General features: G+C 45.8%; 1 long non-coding RNA gene across 1 annotated transcript; it reads right to left on the bottom strand.

Annotated features, from left to right (window-relative positions):
- Positions 1-13,621: 13,621 nt before the first annotated feature.
- On the bottom strand, positions 13,622-21,735 carry LOC116083712. The gene is made up of 3 exons (XR_004115885.1): positions 21,669-21,735; positions 16,400-16,486; positions 13,622-14,180 (listed from the first exon to the last, which is right to left on the bottom strand). It is a non-coding gene; the product is annotated as an uncharacterized LOC116083712 (long non-coding RNA).
- Between the last annotated feature and the right edge of the window lie 510 nt (positions 21,736-22,245).

Below are 22,245 nucleotides of genomic sequence, written 5' to 3'. Positions count from 1 at the left end.
ATCATCATGATAAGTGATTTTAGATCTGAATCTTGCTTTTCCGGTGTGATGGTGTGTCCAGGATTTGCAATGGTGGGAATATTAGGTTCTGATGATGCCAAGTAACCTTGGTTTGTGTTGCTTATATTCTCATGCTTGCCCCCATCATCTGGTTATCTCTAGTGCTATCTGCCCTTGCTAAATCTGACTGGAGCCTGTCCTTCCTGTGATCCTGATTGTGTCAGAACTCCTTAGAGTCAAGCTGTCTCTGTGATCCTGTAATTCTGGGATCCTGTGACCCTGGGCTTGTTAGAGCACCTGGAAGTGGAGATTCCTCTGGGTGTTTTGGAAATGACTCCAGAGTTTGCACCTAAGCTCTGCTCAGGGCATCCCCATGTCTGCTCAGGGCACCAACCGGCCTAGACAGACTAGAAGCAACCCGAGCCACTGGGCTGGCAGAGTTCTTGTGTGCCTGGGTCTGCTGGTCCCAGTTACTCCCGGTGTTGGGACAGATGTTATGTCCTCATCATCTCTGATCCTGGGCGTATTAGAGTGCCTGGGAGTGGATCTTCCTCTGAGTGTTTTGGGACTGGCTGCGGAGCTTGCACCCAAGGTCTACTCAGGGCACCAGCTCAGACAGCTATTATTCACTTTTTACAATATATACTGATGATTTAAAAAAAAAAAATCAGGGCTGGAGAGATGGCTCAGCAGTTAAGAGCACTGATTGCTCTTCCGAAGGTCCTGAGTTCAAATCCCAGCAACCACATGGTGGCTCACAACCATCTATAATGAGATCTGACGCCTCCTTCTGGTGTGTCTGAAGACAGCTACAGAGTACTTACATATAATAATAAATAAGTCTTTTAAAAAATATCAAACATCTGGACTGGAGAGATGGCTCAGTGGTTAAGAGACTGGCTGCTCTTCCAGAGATCCTGAGTTCAATTCCCAGCACCCACATGGTGATTCACAACCATCAACAAAGGGATCTAATGTTCTCTTCTTCCATGTAGATATGTACATGCAGCATAGAATTCATACATAAGATAAATAAATGAAATAAACAACAACAAACAAATAAGTAAATCGGACTGGTAGCCAAGTATGGTGGTGCAATAGCAAGGCCAGCCTGGTATGCATAGCAAATTTCAAGCCAGCTAGGACTACATAGTGAGAACCTTTCTCATAAAGGCTGGAGAGATGGTTTAGTGGTTGGGAACATTGCTCCTATTGCAATGAACCTGGATTCAATTACTGGCACACACATGGCAGCTCCTAAGAAACTACAGTTCCAAGGGATCTGACACATTCTTGTTGTCTCCATGGGTACCAAGCATTCATGTGTACATGCAGACACCACATCTATATATGTAAAAATAAAGTCCAAAAAACATAGTTACTTTCCTTGTTTATTTATTTGTTTTTCGAGACAGGGTTTCTCTGTGTAGCCCTGTCTGTCCTGGAATTCACTCTGTAGACCAGGCTGGCCTCAAACTCAGAAATCTGCCTGCCTCTGCCTCCCAAGCGCTGGGATTAAAGCTGTGCACCATGCACTGCCACTGCTAGGCAGTTGCTCTGGCCTTGAGTTAGCCCCTTGGTTGGAGACAGCGGAGCCTGGGCCGGCAGAGACACCTTGGATGTGGTCCATCTCTGCTTTTGTGGTCGATACTGAATCTCCTGGTCTGTCTGAAGGACCCGAGTCTTAACTGAGAATGGACATTTTGTACTCCCCGGGCTCCTTTACTAAGAGGGCCTCTTAATTTGAAAGCAGTGTAGACTTGTCTTTCTGTGCAGGCCAAAGTTCAAAGCTGACTTCACTGAAATGAATTTCCTGAGCATTTCCTTGTAGTAAGAGTTTCAAAGTTGTAATTAATTTCCTGGTTATCAGGACTTCATAAACCCTGCGGTTATAATCTCATCTGTATGCACACTTCATTGATTACAACTTTCTTGCTGAAACTTTAACGCTTTGAGAGGCTCTGGGAAGGACTAGAATATTTTAGAATCAAAGGTAGTTAGTTGCTTGTTGGAGTTTTTCTGGAGAGCTTGTCTCTTAGAAGTGGAGTTCTAGAGTATATATGTGTATATGTATGTACATATGTTTACATATATGTGTGTGTATGTGTAAGACAGCTGCCCAGTCCTCCCTTGAGCCCCAGGTCTAAAGGGAAAAACTTCCCTAGAGGTTGGGAATCAAAACTCCACATTATTCAAGCCCTGAGTCTTTACAGAGATGGCCGTTATATATTCCTATATAAAGTGGGGTCGCCGAGTGCACACCAAAGAAACGCTATTATTGAGGGAAGTGTGGAGGCTTCTGTGGTTTGGGTATGAGCTACTCTTGTCTCTCCCTATTGGTAAGAGTATTTCCAGCCGCCCCCCCCCGCCCCCTTAACAGGAGAGAGCGTAGCTCTGTCCAAAGTTGTGGGACACCTTCAGCAAAAACCACAGCCATAGTCTGCCGGCTTCCTCTGGAACAGGTTGTCATCACCCAGGCGGCAGCAGTGTGAGCGGCTCATGCATCACCACATATTAACCTCAGATGACTAAGTCAGGACTCCTACCTGGGCGTCAGCCTAGTCAACAAGGTTGATGTTCTCAGTGAATACAGGAATACTAAGAAGAATGGCTAGAGAAATAGCTCATGGGTTAAAAGTGCAAAGTGCTTATTGCTTTTAGAGAGGATCAGGTCTTGGTTTCTAAAACCTGCATGACTCAAAACCACAGGCAAGGCCAGTTCCTGGAGATCTAATGCCCTCTCTTAAACTTGTACATACACATAGGGCACATAGAACTCATGAAGAGATAAACAGGAACACAATTAAAAAGAAATTCAGCTCTCTAGAGTTTAGGCTACTCAAAAGCATTTAAAACATCCTGCTCCAAAGGTGGGTTTTGAGAATGTTAAATCAAGAAAACAAAAAAGAGCTTGGCATGGTGCCACACACCCTTAATCCCAGCACTTAGGAGGCAGAGGCAGGGGGATCTGAATGAGTGTGGGGCCAGCCTGGGCTACATAGACTTTATCTCACAACAACAACAAAAAGAAAAGAAAAAAGATAAGTAGGGGTGGGGTCTTGGAGAGCTGGCAAGAACGTGTCTGCTTTTATGGAGGACCTGGGTCAGACTCCCAGCACCTACATCAGGTGGCTCACAGCTACATATAACTTCAGAAGTGGACGATCCAGTGTTTTCTTCTGACCTCCGTGGGCACTCAACAAATGTGGTACACACTCAGACAAGCAGGCATACACATAATATAACAAAACAAAACAAAACTCGAAACAGAAAACAAAACACAACAAAAACAGCTAGGGAGTGATGCCATGTGAGTAATTACAAATTTTTCATGGCTTGCAAATTCTGTTCGGTTTTGGGTTTGGTTTTATTATTTTTTCTTTTGAAACAGTCTCCATGTGGTTCTGACTTGCCTAAAATTTTCCATGTAGGCCTGGCTGGGCTCAGATGCACAGGGATCTGTCTGCTTCTGCCTCTCAAGTGCTGGGATTGCACTACACTGTTTACTTTTATTTTGTTTTATTTTGAGATAAGGCTTCACACTGTAGCTCAGGCTGGACTGAAAGTTACTGCATAGCCCAAGTTGGTCTTGAACTCATAGCAGCTATCCTGTTTCAGTCTCCTAAATTCTGAGACCACAGGAGGGAGCCACCATGTCTGGTTCAGGCTTATACCCTGTCTTAGTCACTGTTCAATTGCTGCAGTGACCACAGCAACTCTTATACAAGAAAACATTTACCTGGGGCTAGCTCACAGTTCAGAGAGTCATGGCAGAGAGCATAATGCATGTGTTGCTGGTACAGTAGTTGAGAGTTACAGCCTGATCCTTACTCAGAGTGAGGAGAGAGAGAGGCTGGGCCTGGCATGGGCTTTTGAAACCTCAAAGCCCGTTCCCAGTGACACTTTTTCCAATAAGACTACATGTACCCCAATAACCCATACCTCCTATCCCTTTCAAATAGTGCCACAACCTGGTGACTATTCAAAAAATGTAAGGCCATTTTTATTCAAACTATCATACACTTTAAAAAAATAGCTTAAAAATTACAAAACAAATACCCATTATGTACTCCACAGACCCAAAGGGGTTAAACAAGAGGTAAGGCTCAAGTTAAGATGCTTGGATCCTATTTAAAAGGGGAAACAAAATAGTTATGGGAGGCAGAGGGAGGGAGGGATCTGAGTGGGGAGGAGAGTGAGGGAAATAGGGGGGCAGGATCAGGCATGGGGAGAGACAGGAGAGAGTCCCAGAAGCCAGGAGAATGGATGGAAATATGCAGCTGTGTGTGTATGGGGGGTGGGGTTGAGGGTGGGGGTGAGGTAAGGTGGAGGGATTCTCTAGGAAGTCCCAGAGAGCTGGGATGAGGAAGGTTCCCAGGAGTCAATACAGGTGACCTTAGCTGAAATGCCCAACAGTGGGGATATGGGATCTGAAGAAGCCAGACAGGATCCCCAGCGGAGGGATAGGGACAGCAACCTACCTACAAAACTTTTTACCCAAAGTTTATCCTGCATAAAAGAATTGCAGAGACAAAGATGGAGCAGTGACTAATGGAATGGCAGACCAGTGACCAGCCCATTTTGAGATCTATTACATAGGCAGGAATCAATCCCTTACACTGTTAATGATGCTATGCTGTGCTTGCAGACAGGAGCCTAGCATAGCAGCCCTCTGAGAGGCTTCACCCAGCAGCTGACCGAGGCTGATGCAGAGACTCACAGACAAACACCGGACGGAGCTTGAGGACCCCTGTGGAAGAGTTAGGGAAAAGGTTGAAGGCCCTTAAGGAGATGGCAACCCCACAGGAAGACCAATAGTGTCAACTAGCTGGGACCCCTAGGAGCTCCCAGAGACTGAGCCACCAACCAAATAACACACATGGGCTGGTCTGAGGCTCCTAGCAATATGTAGCAGAGGATTGCCTTGTCTAGCTTCAGTGGGAGAGGATGTGACTAATCCTGCAGAGACTTGATGTCTTAGAGTGGGAGGCAAAATGGAGGAAGGAGGAAGGAGGAAGTCTGTGGGGGGAGACCAGGAGGGGGCAACATTTGGGATGTAAAGAAAGAAAGGAAGGAAAGGAGGAGAAAGAACTGACAAACCAAGTGGTACAAAACCACGATAGAATAAAAGCATATAGAGAAAAATAAACCCTTCTCCCACATCAGAACCCAGTAACTTTCTTTGTGTATACTTTGAAGTGTTCTACACATGTGTTTTGTATCCATGTTTATATCTGAATTGCATTACCTACTAGTAATATTTACACATAAATTGCCTCAGAGTTCAGTGGCTTATCCAACCATTTATTAACATACCATTTCTGAGGTCATGAATTCAAGAGCAGTTGATCTTCACCAGTCTACTTCGGGGTCTTGTGCGGTAGCCACTGGGATCTTGGATGGTACTGATGTTGATTGCAGGCCTGGGACACAGTGCCAATGTGGCTCACTCACAGGGCTGGCAAGAGCTGCTCTTGGCAGCAAGCTTCCATTCCTCCTCATGAGGGTCTCTCTACAGGGCTGCTTGAATGGTCTCACAGCACAAAAACAGGCTTCCCCCCCCCCCCAAACAAGTGCTCCAGAAAAAAAAGAGTAAAGCTGTAAAATCTCACATCAGAGGTCACACACTGTCGTTTCCACTATACCTGACCTGCCACGCAGACTAGCTACCACTCAGCTTGGGCAGAGACTTCTGAGGAGCGCAGGTAAGCAGAGAGGGTCATTGAGCTATTTGGAGTCTGGCTTGTACTGTGTGCAGGAGCATATCTCAGGCAATATCATCACATGAGCATATGCAGACATGCCCTACTGCTTTCAATGACTGTGTCTATTGTACACACACACACACACACACAATGCAATCTGCAGAATACTATATAAACGATACCTGCTTGCCTTTATCTTGAGTGTTTGCTTATTTAATAGTCCCCTATTCTTTTTTTTTTTTTTTTTCGTTTGTTATTTCAAGGCAGGGTTTCTCTGTGAAGCCCTAGCTGTCTTGGAACTCACTCTGCAGACCAGTCTGACCTCAAACTCCAAAATCTACCTGCCTCTGCTTTCTGAGTGCTGGGATCAAAGGTGTGCGCCACCACCAACGGGCTTATCCTCTTCCATTTATGTGCCAGGTATGTTCTAGGTTCTAAAGGATATTGCAGAGAACAAGACAGAGCAAGAATTTGGAACTTGTTCTTGTGGAATTTACTTTCTGATTGGGGAAAGGTAGAAAACCAGACATATATCCAATGTTAGTGAATGGGAGGGTATGTGCTGTGGGTGTTCTGTATTGGCGAATGGTCTTCTCTTAGGGTAAAACTTGAGTACCGTATATTACCGTTTCTCATTGCTGTGACTAAATGCCCAACCAGAAGCATCATAAGGAGGAAGGGATTATTTTGGCTTTCAGTTTAAGAAGAGATAAAGTCTATCGTGGTAAGAGGGCATGGTGGTGTAAGCCTGAGGCATCTGGTCATATTGTATCTGTGATCAGAAAACAAAGTCAGTTAGGGATCCACACCTTAAAGATCCTCCAACCTACCAAAGAAGCAGGGTCACCTAGAGACCAAGTGTTCAAACACCTCAGCCTGTGGGGGACATTTCAGGTCTGAGCGACAGCATGAAGGACTATGGGTAGACACAAAGCAAAGGCTTCATGGAACAATTAAGGAGTGGAGAGTGTGAGCAAGCAGGTGACAGAGCTATGCAACCACTGGCATTTGAAGAGTTCTGTGAAGGAGTAAGAAGCTTGGCTTTCACTCTTGGTGAGACAACATATAGTTATTCACTGTCTTTTAAAAGGCCACTGGCTACCATGTGGGTTCTAGATTGACAAGAGCAAGAGAGAGAACAGTTCAGAGTGACCCAATAGAGAGTAGATGTTGGTTGGAATATAGGTAATAACAAAGATGGAGAGAAAGGTGGCCAACTATATATACTCCATTTTGGAGGTAATACCAACTGATATTAAAAGAGAGTACCGACTTTTTTTTTTTTTTTGCTTGAAGATGAAGATGAAGTGCCTTCCTGTATCTGCCTGTTAGCACATTGCACCAGGCTGGACTGGAGGGAGAGAAGCTTAGTTGGGGCCTGGGTGGATGTAGGCAGGATCTTGGCTGGTGGCGAGTGTGTGGACAAAGAGCACATACACCCAGGAAGAGAGCTGACTCAGTTTCATTGAGGGCGGGGTTGGGGTGGGAGGAACGGGTATTTGTACCCCTTGGGAGGTGGCCAGGGTCTCTGGGGCAGGGTTTGTGTGGCCATGTGTGGTAATAAAAAACGCTCCATCTACATAATCAGGGCTGTAGGGGGAGAGGCACCTAATAATGTCAAACAAGGTGTGAAGCCTGGTGACTGTCCGGGTAATAAATTCTTACTAGGGTGGATGGTAGGGCAGCTGGCTTTATGGTGCCAGGTTGAGAGGGGGAGGAGGGAGCCAACGCCTGCCATCCTGATCTGAGGTATCCAGGGTTGAAGTTCTTCTTGGTCATTGTGGTCCCATGGTGAAGTACTTGGGTGTAAGCTAGTTTGGAAGTTGAAAATTAAAGGTTCTGTTTTGATCATCGCATAAGCTTAAATGTCTTGATCAGTTTTCTGTTACCATTAAAAAAATACTTAAGGTGCTGTGGTCTATAAAGAAAAGTTTACATAACCCAAGTTTTGTTTGTGCTTTTCTTTTTCTGTAATTTATTTCTTTTAATTCACTTTACATTCTGATTATAGCCCCACTCCCTCCTTTCTTCCAGTCCCTCCCTTACAAGTCCCCCCCCCCATTACCTCCTTCTTTTAGTGAAAGGAAGCCCATTCTGGGTACCACCCCACCCTGGGACACCTAGTTCCTGCAGGACTAGGCATATCCGCTCCCAGTGAGGCCCAAGTAGGCAGTCCAGGTAGAGAAAGGGGATCCAATGGCCGACAACAGAGTCAGAGACAGTCCCCGCTCCAATTGTTAGGTGACAAACATGAAGACCAAGCTGCACATTTGCTACAAATTTAACCCACAGCTATGGAGGCCAAATATCTAAGACTAGCCAACTCAATTGATTCAACCTCTGGTAAGGGCCTTATATGGGGGATGGTGTCATAACACAGAGGATATACAAAAGAGATGGTGAGACAAAAAGACAGAGATTCAAGGGGTAGACTCCCTCTTATAACAACTTACTCCTGTGGGCACTAACCAGGGTCCCGTGACCATGTTTTGAGACAGGGTTTCTCTGTATAGTACTGGTTGTCCTGGGACTCACTCTGTAGATCAGGTTGGTCTTGAACTCACAGAGATCTGTCTGCTTCTGCCTCCCAGGTTCTGGGATTAAGGGTGTGTGCTACCATGGCCTGGTTTCTTTTTTGAGGGGTTGGGGAGACTCCCATCTCTTAAAGGTTCCACTACTTTCCAGCACATTGTCACCCTAAGCGGCACCCCTCCAACTCTCGAAGGGGACATACTCAACCATGTCCTAACCATAGCACCGAGTATGAGATGGTTACAGATATACAAATAAGGCATTTGGAACCAGTCTAGATTTTTTTTCTTAATTTAATAAAAGATTTACATATTTAATTTTTTATGTGTATGAGTGTTTTGCCCACATATCTCACCATGCACCACGTGTGTACAGTGACCACAGAGGCCAGAAGTGTGCTGAGGTCACGTGGTTGTGAGTGGCTAAGCTGGTGCTAGGAACAACAGTAGCAAGTGCTCTTCACCGCTGAGCTGTCTCCCCAGCTTCCTAGAATATTTCCTAAGCAGTAGTATGGAATGGAGCTACAGCTTTGCCATCTTGCTAGCATTTCAATGAAGCTTCTAGGCCTTACTTAAGGGAGGGCACACAGGTGGAGAGGACGATGCTTAGGGAAGACAGAACCCCTTAATACTTACACCATTGTGAACAGAAGAAGGGTCAATAAAACAGACCAAAAAGGAGTGACACTGGACAGGGAGGGACTCCACAGAAGTCACAGGCATAAAGCAGAGCGTGCCCATATTTTTTGGATGTTTCTAAGGGGTCAGGTAAGATAAGAGCTAAGAAGGCAATGAGGTGCCGCACGCGGAGGTGGAGATGTTCAGCTGACGGAGCAGGGAAGAGCTTTGGATGTTCTGCATTCTTGATAAGGAATTTCCTGGTCAAATGACAAGTGTGATTTTTTTTGATCATAGTAAATTGCCTTTCTGGACTGTTGCGTAAATGTATGCACCTGCCAGTATTATGTGATTATTATAAGTTTTTGCATTTGATTTTATTTTATGGGTATGCGTGTTTGCCTGCACGCATAACTGCTGACCATGTGTGAGCCTGGTATCTTCTGAGGCCAGGAGAGGAGCTACAGACTGGAGCTACAGATACGGATAATAGTGAGCATTCATGTTCTTGCTAGAAACCGAGCCTAGCTTCTCATGACTGTAGTCTGTGCTTTTGGCTCTCAGAACCATCTTTTCAGCCCCAAATATGTACACCGTAGAAAACACTGAGCTTCCACCACAAATGAAGTTAAACTCTGAGTGCAATGATTATTTGGAGTGTGGGCAACTGGGAAGACAGGAAGTTGTTTACTTTGTATTTTACTTACGTGCTTATCTGTCACTCCTCCCTCTAAGGGATGAGGGATGGCATCACAGCGACAGAAGGAGACAGTAAGACAAGAAGACAGATGCATGGGAAGTCTGATCCCACTTTTCTATGTGCTATTGAAATAAAACCTAAGTTCTTCGGGGGAGGCCCTTCAGGGATGCTTCATTTGACAATTTTGTGCTTTAGAAGGATCAGTGCTGTTCTTCTGTAGAGGATATGGGAGTATGGCTGGTACAAGTGGCCTGAGAGTCTTAGCCCTGGGCCCTGGCCAGCTTACCTTAAGACCAGGGCTTAATCTTCAATACTGGGCCAAGACTCTCACTCCAGCTTTACCGGGTAGCCTGGGGTGAGTGATTGAAGTCGGCAGAAAGCTTAATAGTGCTTCTATGTAGCATTGGGCAGACTAATTAGTTAATCCCGGGAACGCAGTTTTGGCCCAGTCTTGTGCTGAGAGCTCTTTCAGATGCCACCTGGGAACCTGGAGCAGACTTTGTCTAGTTCCTTCTGTTGTGGGGTATCCACCAGAAAGACTACTTGGACGTGGGGTTAAGACAATAGAAAATCCCAGCATAGCACCAAGCCTTTCTTAGGGTGAGCTTTTAAGCACAAAATCAATGTCCTGGCTTGACATACTTCAGTTAACAAGAACACTTAGCCAGAAGCAGAACTACAGAAGCCAAAAGGCAAGGTTAGTCCATTTAGAGACTTTCCCAGAACTGGACTTTGATGGACTAGGTCTTCGTTTTCATGTTTGGCAGGTGATGCTGTCTGTGTGCAGAGTTTCACAGCATGAGTAGTACTTCCATCATATTGACAGCTGTGTTAAGATCTGGGGGCCTACTACAGTCTGGGAGCCTGTCACATTCCCCACTGGTCTTAGTGAGTGAGTCAAATTATGGACTTATCCTATTTTAGTTTAGTTTAGCAGGGTCTCACTGTTAATCCAATCAGAATGAGAATTTAAGGCTCAGGCGATGCGGATAGCAGAGTTATTAGCCAGAGGGAAGCCAGAGGGACCAGGAGAACAGAGACTGGTACTAATTTATTTCCCCAACCATGGCAAAACTTTCTCTAATTACTCCTGATCAGTTAGCACAGAAACAATAGTCTTCTCCCCAAACCACGCCATTTCCTTTATTTCAGGAGAAGTCTAAGCCTCTCCAATTTTGTTGGACTATTTCTTCAAGGGAATCTAACTTGCTATAATTCTGAAATGGAAACTTTTAATACCTCTAGGTCCTGGTCGACCTGTCTGCTCAGTTTGGAAAGCAGCAGAAGAGGCACATTTAGTCATTAATACATACCCACTAAGTGGTCTCAGAGGCCCAGTACTATTGCTGTTATTCAATTGAATTAACCCATTAAGCAGAATAGCAAACATCCGAATAAACAGAAGTGCCTAGGTGAAAGATTTTAGATATTAGACAAGTTTTAGCCTCTTATAAGCCCTCTAACATTAGTTTGGGCTGTCCCCAGTCACAGTGAGTTTTGTCAGTTAATGGGCTGGCCATCTGGGTTGTTCCTATCCCTGTGTAGTACAAGGGCTGGATGGCTGATTTTATCTGGGAATGATTAACTCTATCCCCAGAGATATAGAATCTGCTTCCCAGGGTTGGTTTTTTTTTTTTTTTTTTTTTTTTTTTTTTTTTTTTTTTTTTTTTTTGGTTTTTCGAAACAGGGTTTCTCTGTTGAGCCCTGGCTGTCCTAGAACTCACTCTGTAGACCAGGCTGGCCTCGAACTCAGAAATTCGCCTGTCTCTGCCTCCCAAGTGCTGGGATTAAAGGCGTGAGCCACCACCGCCTTTTACAACCCCAATTTTCACAGTGGAAACTCCCCTTGTTTCTGGCAACCAGAGGGCCCAGCCACAGGGCATGTATAGAATTGTAAATTCTGTATTCCTGTCTCAAAAGATAAATTCCCACATCTTTTCTTTTCTCCATACAACAAGACACTTAAGGTGGGCATCAGCAAGTAAAGGTGGATATGAAGCATGGGCTGCTGGGCGGTAGTCACACCAGCTAGTTAGTGCCTTCCTTGCATTTGCCTTCCTCAGTTTTTGACAGGCCTAAGGGCCATGGGGCTTAGACCATAACCCAATCTTCACACCCATAATGCAAAACATAAGACTCCAGGGGAGGTGGAGAGGCAGGCAGAGGAGGAGCCCCAGGACCAATGAAACCTTACTTTCAATGGGTTCATAGTCCAGAGACAGTCCGTTTGGCATCAATGTCTGTTGTGGCTTCTGCTTTCTCCCTCTGGGTGTGGTGGGTCTATGGTGTAAAAATGTCAGCTACCTTCACAGTTAATAGGAGTGGCAAGAATCACCTTGTAGGGTCCCGTTCAGATTAGTTCCAGCGCCCCTTTTGGCTACTTGCTTGACCCAGATGGTATCACTGGACAAGAGGAAACTGGTGGTGGACTCAGGGTTGGCTGGGTCTCTCAGATAGTTTAATGATAGCCTGTATGGAAGACTGGAGAGCCTACAATGGCTTGTGAAAGGAATGATTAGAGAGTTTTGCCAGTTGCTGGTTTCTGAGCAGGGGAAGCAGTGGGGGAAAACATAATCTCATATGAGGGTAAATCCCTCCGTACATGGGGCACTGTGGGCTGAAGCAAAGCAAAGGAGGGAGGTCCGTCCATCCTTTGCTAGACTCTAATGAGAATTTGGTTACACTTGCTTTTAATGTCCTCCTTATCCTTTTTACTGGGACAGAACTCTGAGGTCTGTATGCACAATGGAGTTTTAAAGCTTTAGCTATCAAGTGAGAGGTTTTGGCTGTGAAAGCCAGGCTGTTGTCAGACCCTGTTGCTAGAGGGAGGCCAAAACAGGAGACTGGTTTCTGGAGGAGCTTTTTAGCTACTATTGGAACATTTTCAGTTCAGGTGGGGAAGGCTTCTACCCATCCTGAAACAGTATTTTAAAAACTAACAAGTACTTTTCTCCTCCCCCAGCAGGCCAAATCTTGGTAAAATCAGTTTACCCAGAGTTCACTGGGCTGTTGGTCTCTCTTTTGGACCCCTTCCTGGGTAAGGGCTCTCCATTTTGGGTTCACTTGAACACAAGCCTGAGGCAGCCTGCTCCAGGCTTCATTAGGCTGTCCAGTCTAGGTATGACATACCTTGGTCTGAGCAACTCCGACCGTTTTGTGGACCCCAGATGAGTAGCCTGGAGGAGGCTGGTTCCTGCCAGCTGTTTCTGAGAGGATGATTTCCCCCTCTGCTGTCCTCCATCGACCTGTGGGTTTGAGCTGTCTCTGTTTTCTTTATCGTGGAGTCTCAGGCAGCACCTCGGGGTGGTGTGTCTTCAGAATATCAATAGGCCCCACTTGTCTTAGGGCCATTTATTGGGCACCTAGGTCAGCAGGCTGGCAACCAAGGGCAGCAATTTGGAAGGGAAGCCAAAGAGCTTCTGAGGCTGAGAAGATTTTTTAATAATCCCTTTCCCCAGAGGTGAGGAACCCTCTTTCTCTATAGATCACACTGTGGGCATGTTCATTAGAAAGAACATAGTGTACACTGGTGGTCCATGTATATAGTGGTCAGGTTTCCTTTTTCCTGTCTGAGAACCTAGGTCAGATCAACCAGGCCTGCTCTCTGGGTTGAAGAACCTGGCTTGGGCAGAAATCATTTTGGCTAAAGTTTCCATTGCAGCTCTCAATACCTGGCTTCACCTTCCATCTCCTGACAGTCATGGATGAGCACCTGCACCATCAGGCTACAGGGGAGCCAAATTGATGGAGGTGGGTTTCTTATACCGGACACGGGGGTGACCAGGAATAGGTCACAGAGTTGTTAGACAAGCCAGTGCTCAGGGGCTCCTCCTCCCCAGAGGGCCTCAAAGGTGTCCTGGGGGGCCGTGAGTGTGGTCTTGCCCCAGAGTTGACTTGTTTGCTTTCTTTCATTAAACAAGCAGTAGCCACCCCAGCTTTCAGGCAGGCCAAAGACACTTGTTCCCTGTAACCAGAGGCCTGTGTACAGGGTAACCTTGTTTAAAATAACCTTGTTTAAAATGCAGCCAGTTTATCAGAACTGTGGTTTAAAGAAGAATGTGGCCCAGGGAGAGAAATGGCGGTCTTTATTCCCAGAATGCTTCTGCTTGCTAAAACTGGAACTCCTTTATTACTTTCTAAGACAAACAAAAACAAAAACCAAAAAACCTGTGTGGTAGAGAATTTTGGTGCCACTCAGAAAGACTTGCAAGGAAACCTCCACGTCTCCATCCGTTACCCCACAACACCCACAATCCAAGTTCCTCAGTAGTCATGCCTGCTGGGGTCCAGATTCCCACCTGTCTCAGTGCCCTAAGAGATATTTACTTTTCTCTGTTCAAACCAGACTCCAAAGGTCAGGTGTCACCTGTCGATCCTCCTACAGCTGAAGGCATGGCTTTCTTCTCTCATTCACTTGCTGACGAAACCAGGTTGTTTGTATGTGGGTTTTCCCACAGTCTGGAACTTGATGATTGCATCAGAAGCATCCCTCGGGACATGCAGGCCTGGCTGACCAGGAACTCCAGGCCTACAGCCTGCTTTCCATTTACCACTTGTGGAATGCTGTAATTCTTATCTCTTGCTGTCCTCTGTGCAGGCCGCTGCATGGTGATTGTATCGTGGCACCTGGAGACAGGGACAAACAGGGCCTCAGGCTGACTGTGTATGGGACAGGATTCACCATGCAGAAACACATGAACTGGCACTGCTGGCACTTGACATGTGCCTTCTCTTCTCTACCCAGCCCCCCATCCTTAGACAGGATCTTGATGTGGAGCTGGAACTGACTGTGTAGCCCAGGTCTCCCGCCTCAACTTTCCACAAGCCAGGGCTGGAGGTCTGTATCACTCTGGGCTGGGCACCAATGCCTCTTTTCAAAGTGCCATTGGGTCTGTTAATTCACACACACACACACACACACACACACACACACACACACACACACACAGAGAGAGAGAGAGGGAGAGAGAGAGAGAGAATAGTTATTATTCTATAATTTATAGTTTTGGACACCAAACATCAACTTTATAGACCTTTTTGAATCCTTTGACCTGAACAGAAAATTGATTTCTCTGGTGAAATGAATGCCAAGGAAGCTGGGATATCATCAGGAAAGTGAACTATTGAGGTGGGGACACCATAAAATTCTGGGCTGTTTCCCCCTCTCCTGGCCTCTCCATCTCTGTCTGTCTCTGTCTCTCCGTCTCTCTCCCTCTCCCTCTCTCTCCCCCTCCCCCTCTCCTTCCCTCCCCTTTCTATTTCCCAGGTAAGGCCACCTGCAGAAAGAGAGCCTTTAGCCACTCTCCTCTGACCTTGCCGGCCATCCCCACACCAACCATCCCCTCCCCCCTCACTCCACAGTCTTTCCTGCAAGTTTCAACCACTGTAAGAAACAGAAATCTTTCACAAAAGAACTTTCCCTGAAAGCTAGGGTGAGGTAAGGGCAAGCTCTTATCTTGGTCCCTGGGGCAGCCTTTAGCCTGCCTTTTTCCTGCAGATAGCTGGAGAGAGCCTGGAGCCCTAGCTGGGAGGAGCACAGGTCTGGTATGGCGGTAGTGGCCACCCTCAGGGGCTGTAAGCATGCTCGTTCCTTAAAGGAGCAAAAGCCGGGAAGTGCTCTGCCTTATGACCTATTACCTATAAATCCCTAAGTAAATAGCGTAGGAGGACGCTGGGAACCTAGTCTTCCAGGAAACGGCTCCCCTGGCACCAGGATCCTTGGCAGTAGGATTCTTGGCACCAAGATTCTTGGGTTCAAATCTTCACTTTACTGGATGACTGGAGAAAGCCATGTGTGGTCTCTGTGGTCCTGTGATCTTTGAAACAGAGCCACACGTCCTTCCTTAAGATTTTTGAGGGGAAAATGAAAACTGGTATTTGAACCATCTTTAGGAGAGTAAGGCCCCTTTGTGTACATTCAGGGCTGTTTTTGTTTAGTGTAGTACTGTTATCAGGCGCGGAGTACTGGGTAGGGTAGATGGATATGCTGGAACTGTGGGATTCCTTGGACTGACTTGTACGTGAGCTTTGAATGGACTTTTAGGGTGTGAGGCAGCAGGGCTGGGCAGGGGTGCTGGAAAGGAGCCGCCCTGGGTGAGGGTGGGGCAGGGAAGATAGTTTCCTGCAGCAGAGGCAGAAGGTGCTAAGGAGGAGCTGAGGAGGCCCAGGGGCTGAGCGCAGAACTCCTACTATATATAGTTCAGTTGAAAGCATTGAGGCCTGCCTTTCAGGACTGGGCTTGGAGAGACCCCAAAAGTAAACTAGAGGGGCCAGAGACTGGGGAATGGTAAGTTTGGGCTGGTGCACCTTGGGGAGGGAGATGCAGAGGGGCTATCTAAGTTGGAGATGCCCCGGGGCCAGCTTAGATTCTTCTCTGTCCCAGATAGGATACAATTTACATAGGAGAGGGAGGAGAAAGGAAGCCAGGAGGGGATCTAAAGGTGTGGAGGAGTAAGTTAATATAAATAAGCTTCAAGAAACACCCGGAGCCCGAGTGATGGACTGCTCAGTGGTTACAAGTGCTTGCTGACCAGAGTTGGGCTCCCAGCACCCACACCAGGCAGCTCACACACACACTTGTAACTCCAGCTACAGAGGCTCCGATGCTGCCTTCTGGCTTCTGCAGGCACCCACATTGTGCATTGTGCTTATTAACAGCACACAAGGGGTATGAGTCCCACTATGCGCTGCCCCTGGGCCGCAAGAAGGGGGCCTGGCTGACTTCTGAGGAGGAAGAGATTTTAATGATCAAAGAAAATTCAAAAGAAATACGACGAAAGGAAAAAGAGTGTCTTCCAAATCAGCCGTCTTCTGGAGGAGCAGTTCCAGCAGGGCAAGCTTCTCACCCTTATGACCTCAGGACCAGGCCAGTGCAGCAGAGCAGATGGCTATGTACTCGAAGGCACGGAGTTCCATCTAGAGAAGATCAAAGCCTGGAAAGGCAAATAAACCCTCGTTCATTAAAAAAAAAAAAAAGAGCAGCAAGTCCAGCAAGTGCCATCTCTCCAGTCCCCACCCCCAACCTCACCCAGACCAATTTCTCTGTGTAGTCCTGGCTATCCTGGAGCTTGCTCTGTAGATCAGGCTGGCCCCGAACTTAAAGATCTACCTGCCTCTGCCTCTAAGCGCTGGGATTAAAGGAGGGCACTACCACCACCACCATCATCATCATTATCACCACCACCACCACTGTCACCAGAATCCCCACTTCCCCATTTTAAGGAAACCTTAGTCCTGAGTTGGCAAGGTTTGACTTGGTTCTACTGTTGACTTGCGCTTGTGCTCCTGCTGTGTTCTTTCTCCCTCCCTCCCCCGACCTCTCTCTCTGTCTCTGTCCCTGTCTCTCTGTCTCTATCTCTCTCTGTCTCTCTCTTTCTCTCTGTGTGTATCTGTGTGAATTTCTCAAAAGTTACAGTTTTTGGCATTTTCTAAACCAGAAGTTTTAGGAGATTTGAATCATATTCCAATCTGGCAACAATAACCTAGATCTCAGAAGCTCTGGAACTCCCTTCCTCGCCCGCTCTGCCTGTTGTTTCTCCAACTCTAAATCAGTGTCAGCTGCCTGTCCTTTATTCTCCTAGGCTGCTCTTGGAGTTCACACCAATATCAAGTGTAATCAAATAAATGTAATAGAGAGCGATTGTTGCCCTGTGCTCTGCCTGTGTACAGGAGCAGTCTGCAGTGCCTGTGAATGGTGCCCCTGCTTCCGTGTCTGGACAGGACTCTGCGGCGAGTATTTGAGTTGTCCAGGCCAAGGGATGACTACATTCAGCAACTTGGGACTCTTCCCAATACAAAGATCTGAAAGACCTTCCCCACCCCACCCCCCGGACATTTCACAGTAAGGGAATGATTTGGTCAAGCATCTAATCCCAGAGTAGCTGCCAATCAAACAGTAGTCAATGTCTCTCCCTGCCTCCTGCCCCCACAAAGTACAGCTGCATGAGGATCCATAGAGACCTCTAAGATTAAAAAAAGGTCCAGACAAAGCATTATGAGATAAAAAGCCTCCAATAAAACCACAGAGCTTCTTTTCCTTATGCTTTATGATTTCTGATCCTGTGTTTTTATGGGATTTCTGTGTGTGCTTGAATGTATGTGTCTCTGTGTCTCCATGTGTTTCCTGTGCTTTTCCTTTGGCTTGTTTTTATGAAATGATTTGCCTTATGCTGTTTTTATTTTATCTTATTTTACTTCATTATTATAATAACTTTTTTAGATACCCGTTTGTTTTCTAACAAGAGGAAGAAAGGGTGCGGTTTTGGGGGTATATGGATGGGTAGGATCTGAGAGGGATTGAGGAAGGCGAAACTGTAATTTGAATATATTGTATGAAAAAAAATTATTTTCAAATCCCCCATCCCTAAAAAAAAAGGAGTTTATAGCAAAGATGGAGAGATCTAAGAGCACTTGCCGTTCTTACAGAGGGCCTGGGTTTGTTTCCCAGCATCCATAGGGCAACTGTCTGAGACTCTAGTTTCAGAGGATCCAGTACCCTCTTCTGACCTCCAGAGATATCAAGCACACAAATAGTACACACATATGCAACAAACACTCGTGCACATCACATATTTAAAATAATTAAAAATAACCTTTAAAAAAATCATAGGAGAGACCAGTGTGATATCATTCAGGAACTAGTTTTGTGACAATCTAGCCTGGCCAAACTGAATGACTTTTAGAAAATTCACAAGAAACCTGAGAACTACTTGGAATTCTCAGAAGACTCCTCAGAAACACACAGAGGTGGCCCAAGGACCTGACGGCCAGACTGTGGCAGCCACTCTGTACCATCAAGAGACAAGTCAGAGAAGATAGCCAGCATATTGATGGAGAGGAGAAAGGTCACAGAAGTCAAAAGAACAGAGGCTATGGGAAGGCAAGGAGGAGGGAACAGTATCAAACGCAGCCCAGCCTTGTGAGCCTGGGTGTGCTCTGGGCCGGCATCCCCTCGCGGGCTTCCCCTCGGCCGGCTTCCCCTCGGCCGGCATCCCCTCGGCCGGCTTCCCCTCGGCCGGCTTCCCCTCGGCCGGCTTCCCCTCGGGTATCCTGTAGGCAAGTGTTCCTAGGTCCACCCCATTCTTTTCTTTAAAAAAGATATTTTTACATTAATTTTTTTTGGTTTTTGTATGTTTGACTTGTTTGTTTGTTTGTTTTGGAGACAAGGTTTCTCTGTATAACCCTGGCTCTACTGGAACACACTCTGTAGACCAGGCTGGCCTCAAACTCACAGAGATCTGCTTGCCTCTGCTAGGGTTAAAGGCATGCTCCTACTTGCTTATATTAGTTTTTGTTGTTGTTGTTGTTGTTGTTTTGTTTTTTTTTGTTTTTGTTTTTTTTTTCGAGACAGGGTTTCTCTGTATAGCTCTGGCTGTCCTGGAACTCACTCTGTAGACCAGGCTGGCCTCAAACTCAGAAATCTGCCTGCCTCTGCCTCCCAAGTGCTAGGATTAAAGGCGTGCGCCACCACTGCCCAGTGTATATTAGTTATTTTTAAAAGCTTAAAAATTATGTATGTTAAGTATTTTGCTGGAGCGTATGTGTATGAGTGTGTATGTGTGTGTGTGTGTGTGTGTGTGTGTGAGTGTGTATGAGTCTGTATGTGTGAGTGGGTACATATGAGTGTGTATGAGTGTGTGTGTATGTGTGTGTACCATATGTGTGCCCGGGATCCTCAGAGGTCCAAAGTGGGTGTTAGAACCCCTCGAGTGGAGTTACAAACCACCATGATCCACCTTCTGAATACTGGGAACTCTGATCCTTTGCAAGAACAGCTAGTGCTCTTAACCGCTGAGACTTTTCTCCAGCCCCTTTATTTATCTATTTGTGTGCATATGATCATGTGTGTATGTAAGCGTGTCGTAATATGTGTGTGGAGGTCAGAGGACAACCCACAGGCGCTGACTCTTCCCTTCTACCATGTTGGCCCTCAGAATTGAATTCATTTTGTCAGCCTTGGTGGCCAGCCATCTCACCAGCCACTACATTCTCATCTGTGTGAATAACCAAATCTAAGGTCTTCTTCAGCAATGTCCTTACCTGGTTGGAGAGATGGCTCAGTGGTTAAGAGCACTGACTGCTCTTCCAGAAGTCCTGAGTTTAAATCCCAGCAACCACATGGTGGCTCACAATCATCTGTAATGAGATCTGACGCCCTCTTCTGGAGTGTTTGAAGACAGCTACAGTGTACTTACATATAATAATAAATAAATCTCAAAAAAAAAAAAAAAAAAAAAAAAAAAAAAAAAAAAAAAAAAAAAAAAAAAAAAAAAAGAAAGAAAAAAGAAAGAAAGGAAGAAATGTCCTTACCCAATATCTTCAAAAACAATCAAAACAATTTATAACAAAATACAACTTTGTGAAGTCCTAGGAATTTCTTCCTTTTTTTTTGGTTTTGCCTGCACTTTGCCTAGTCAGTTTAAAAAATGATGTCTTTGGAAGTTTATATCTAACAGAAGTTGGAGTACTCAAACCTGTTCTCACTAGAAAATGGAGCTGCTGGGACCAGTTCCAACTTGCCAACTATCTGATGATAGGAACAAGGGACAGAGTTTCTCTCTCTCTCTAGCAAGACAATCAAAATGGAGTTGTATGGTGTGTGAAGTCCAGAGGATTCATGATACATTACATTGTTGTGCCCTAAAGGCTTTGTCCCCAAACTCGGAAGTGGTGGGAATTTCAGGCAGTAGTTTCCAGCTGGAGAAAGTACCATTCTCTCTCTCTCTCTCTCTCTCTCTCTCTCTCTCTCTCTCTCTCTCTCTCTCTCTCTCTCTCTCTCTCTCTCTCTTTCTCTCTCTCTCTCCCCTTCCTCCCTTTTTCCCCCTCTCCTTCTCCCTTCTTCCCCTCTTCTCCTCAGACCATGCATGGGTCAACTATAACACTAACAGACTAGTTCAGACTATCTTCTCCACCATCATACTCTACCTAACTGTACAACCAGAAACAACAGAGCCCAGTGACCATGGACTGAAACCATGAGCCAAATATCTTCCCCTTCCACCTTCTTAAGTATTTTGTCATAGAGATGGAAGGCTAAACCAACTGTGGATCCTTCATTCCTACGCAATGCGGCAGACTACATACTTGGCTCCAGTCACCGCACACACTGATACATGGAGCATCTAGTTAAGAATAGGATGAGAGGAAATGAAGTCCTATGGTTTCATCAGACAAAAGCATTGGAGACATTGTTGAAACAAAGTTCCTTTTTGTTTTTCATTGTTGTTGGTTTGTTTGTTTATGTGAGAAAGGTTCTTCGAACGAACGTGGCCCTGGCTTGCTTGGAATTTTCTACATAGACCAGGGTGACCTCAAACTTAAGGCAATCCTACTGCCTCTACCTCTCAAGTATTGGGAGAGGCATGCAGCACATGCCTACTTCTGGTTTTGTTTTTGGATCTAGGATCTTACTATGTAGACTAGGCTGACCTCAAACTCTGTGTAGTTCAGTCTGGCCTGGAACTCATGATTCATGATTCATGATTCTCCTGCCTCAGTTTCCCAAGTATTGAGAGTATAGACCTGGCTATTGTTACAAAATTCAAAGCATGGAGTCTTTAGACCTAGCACATGAGTGTTTATACCACTCTATAAATTATGTGTATAAGCCAGCCAAGGTTTCCCTATGATTCCAGCACTTGGGAGGCTAAGATAGGAAGATTCTTGCAAGTGTGAGGATAGCAGTGGCTATACAATGAGTTCTAGGTCAGCATGGGCTACAAAGTGAGATCCTGCTTCAGGAAACCAAAGGCAAATACATAAGGTATGCTTATAATGAATGGGGGTGACAGCCTTTCCGTTAATCCCTTAGGAGCGGTGATGTAAGGGACAGTCCTAACAACCACGATGTAACCTCACAGAGAAATACCCAACTGTGGCCACACAACATCCCCAAGATCATTAAACTATATAACCAGAGAGTTTGATTTAGCAGGAGAAATGTAGGTCAGACAACTGATACCCATTCCATGGGAGTGAAATCAACACAAGAGGACTATCTCTTTATCACATGAACTTCAAAACTAAGATAAGGAGCCTTGAGCCATATTTTACCAACATCTGTCTATTTCTGAGCCAATGAAGAAATGAGTGTGTGTACTAAAGAGGGGAGGGTACCTTTTCTGGAATCCAAGTTAGGCGTTAAAGTCCAAAGGAGCAGGTGAGGTGGGATCTTGGATCCGGACCCTAAGCCAGAGCCACCCGGAAGAAAGAAGCCTTCCTTAATACACAAACTCCAAAGTCCCAGCACTATTTCTGCTTCTGTAACTGGGTGAACTGGGTTGGTAACCTGTACATCCAGTTTTGCAAGCTGAGGTCTTCATGGAGAAAGTGGGCCTGTTTTCTGGAGCAAGAGCAGGCAGGACTCCCTGGAGAGTCACTCTGGCAAATGGAACTCACCAGGCAGAACTCTCGATTCTAAGTCCTGTGCAACAGTGAGAAGGCTTCCACAATCGAAATCCAAAAAACCACACTTCAGAGCTTACGAGACGAGAACCACTCCCAATGTGGCCTCCATGCTCTACCAGCCTCCATTTGTGCCACTGAACCTTACAGCCATTGCCCATGGTCTCCATTATAGACATGGTGTAAACCTTCATGTATGTTAGAAAACGGGGGATGGGTTTACACTACAAAGCAGGACCCTTCTCAGGTTGCCATTTATTAAAACCTAGATCTCTTTGCTGGAGAGACA

Source organism: Mastomys coucha, unplaced genomic scaffold (genome assembly GCF_008632895.1).
Source record: "Mastomys coucha isolate ucsf_1 unplaced genomic scaffold, UCSF_Mcou_1 pScaffold8, whole genome shotgun sequence".
NCBI lineage: Eukaryota > Metazoa > Chordata > Mammalia > Rodentia > Muridae > Mastomys > Mastomys coucha.
The sequence above is the reverse complement of the archived record's forward strand: the minus strand, read 5'-3'. Positions and strand labels throughout refer to the sequence as shown.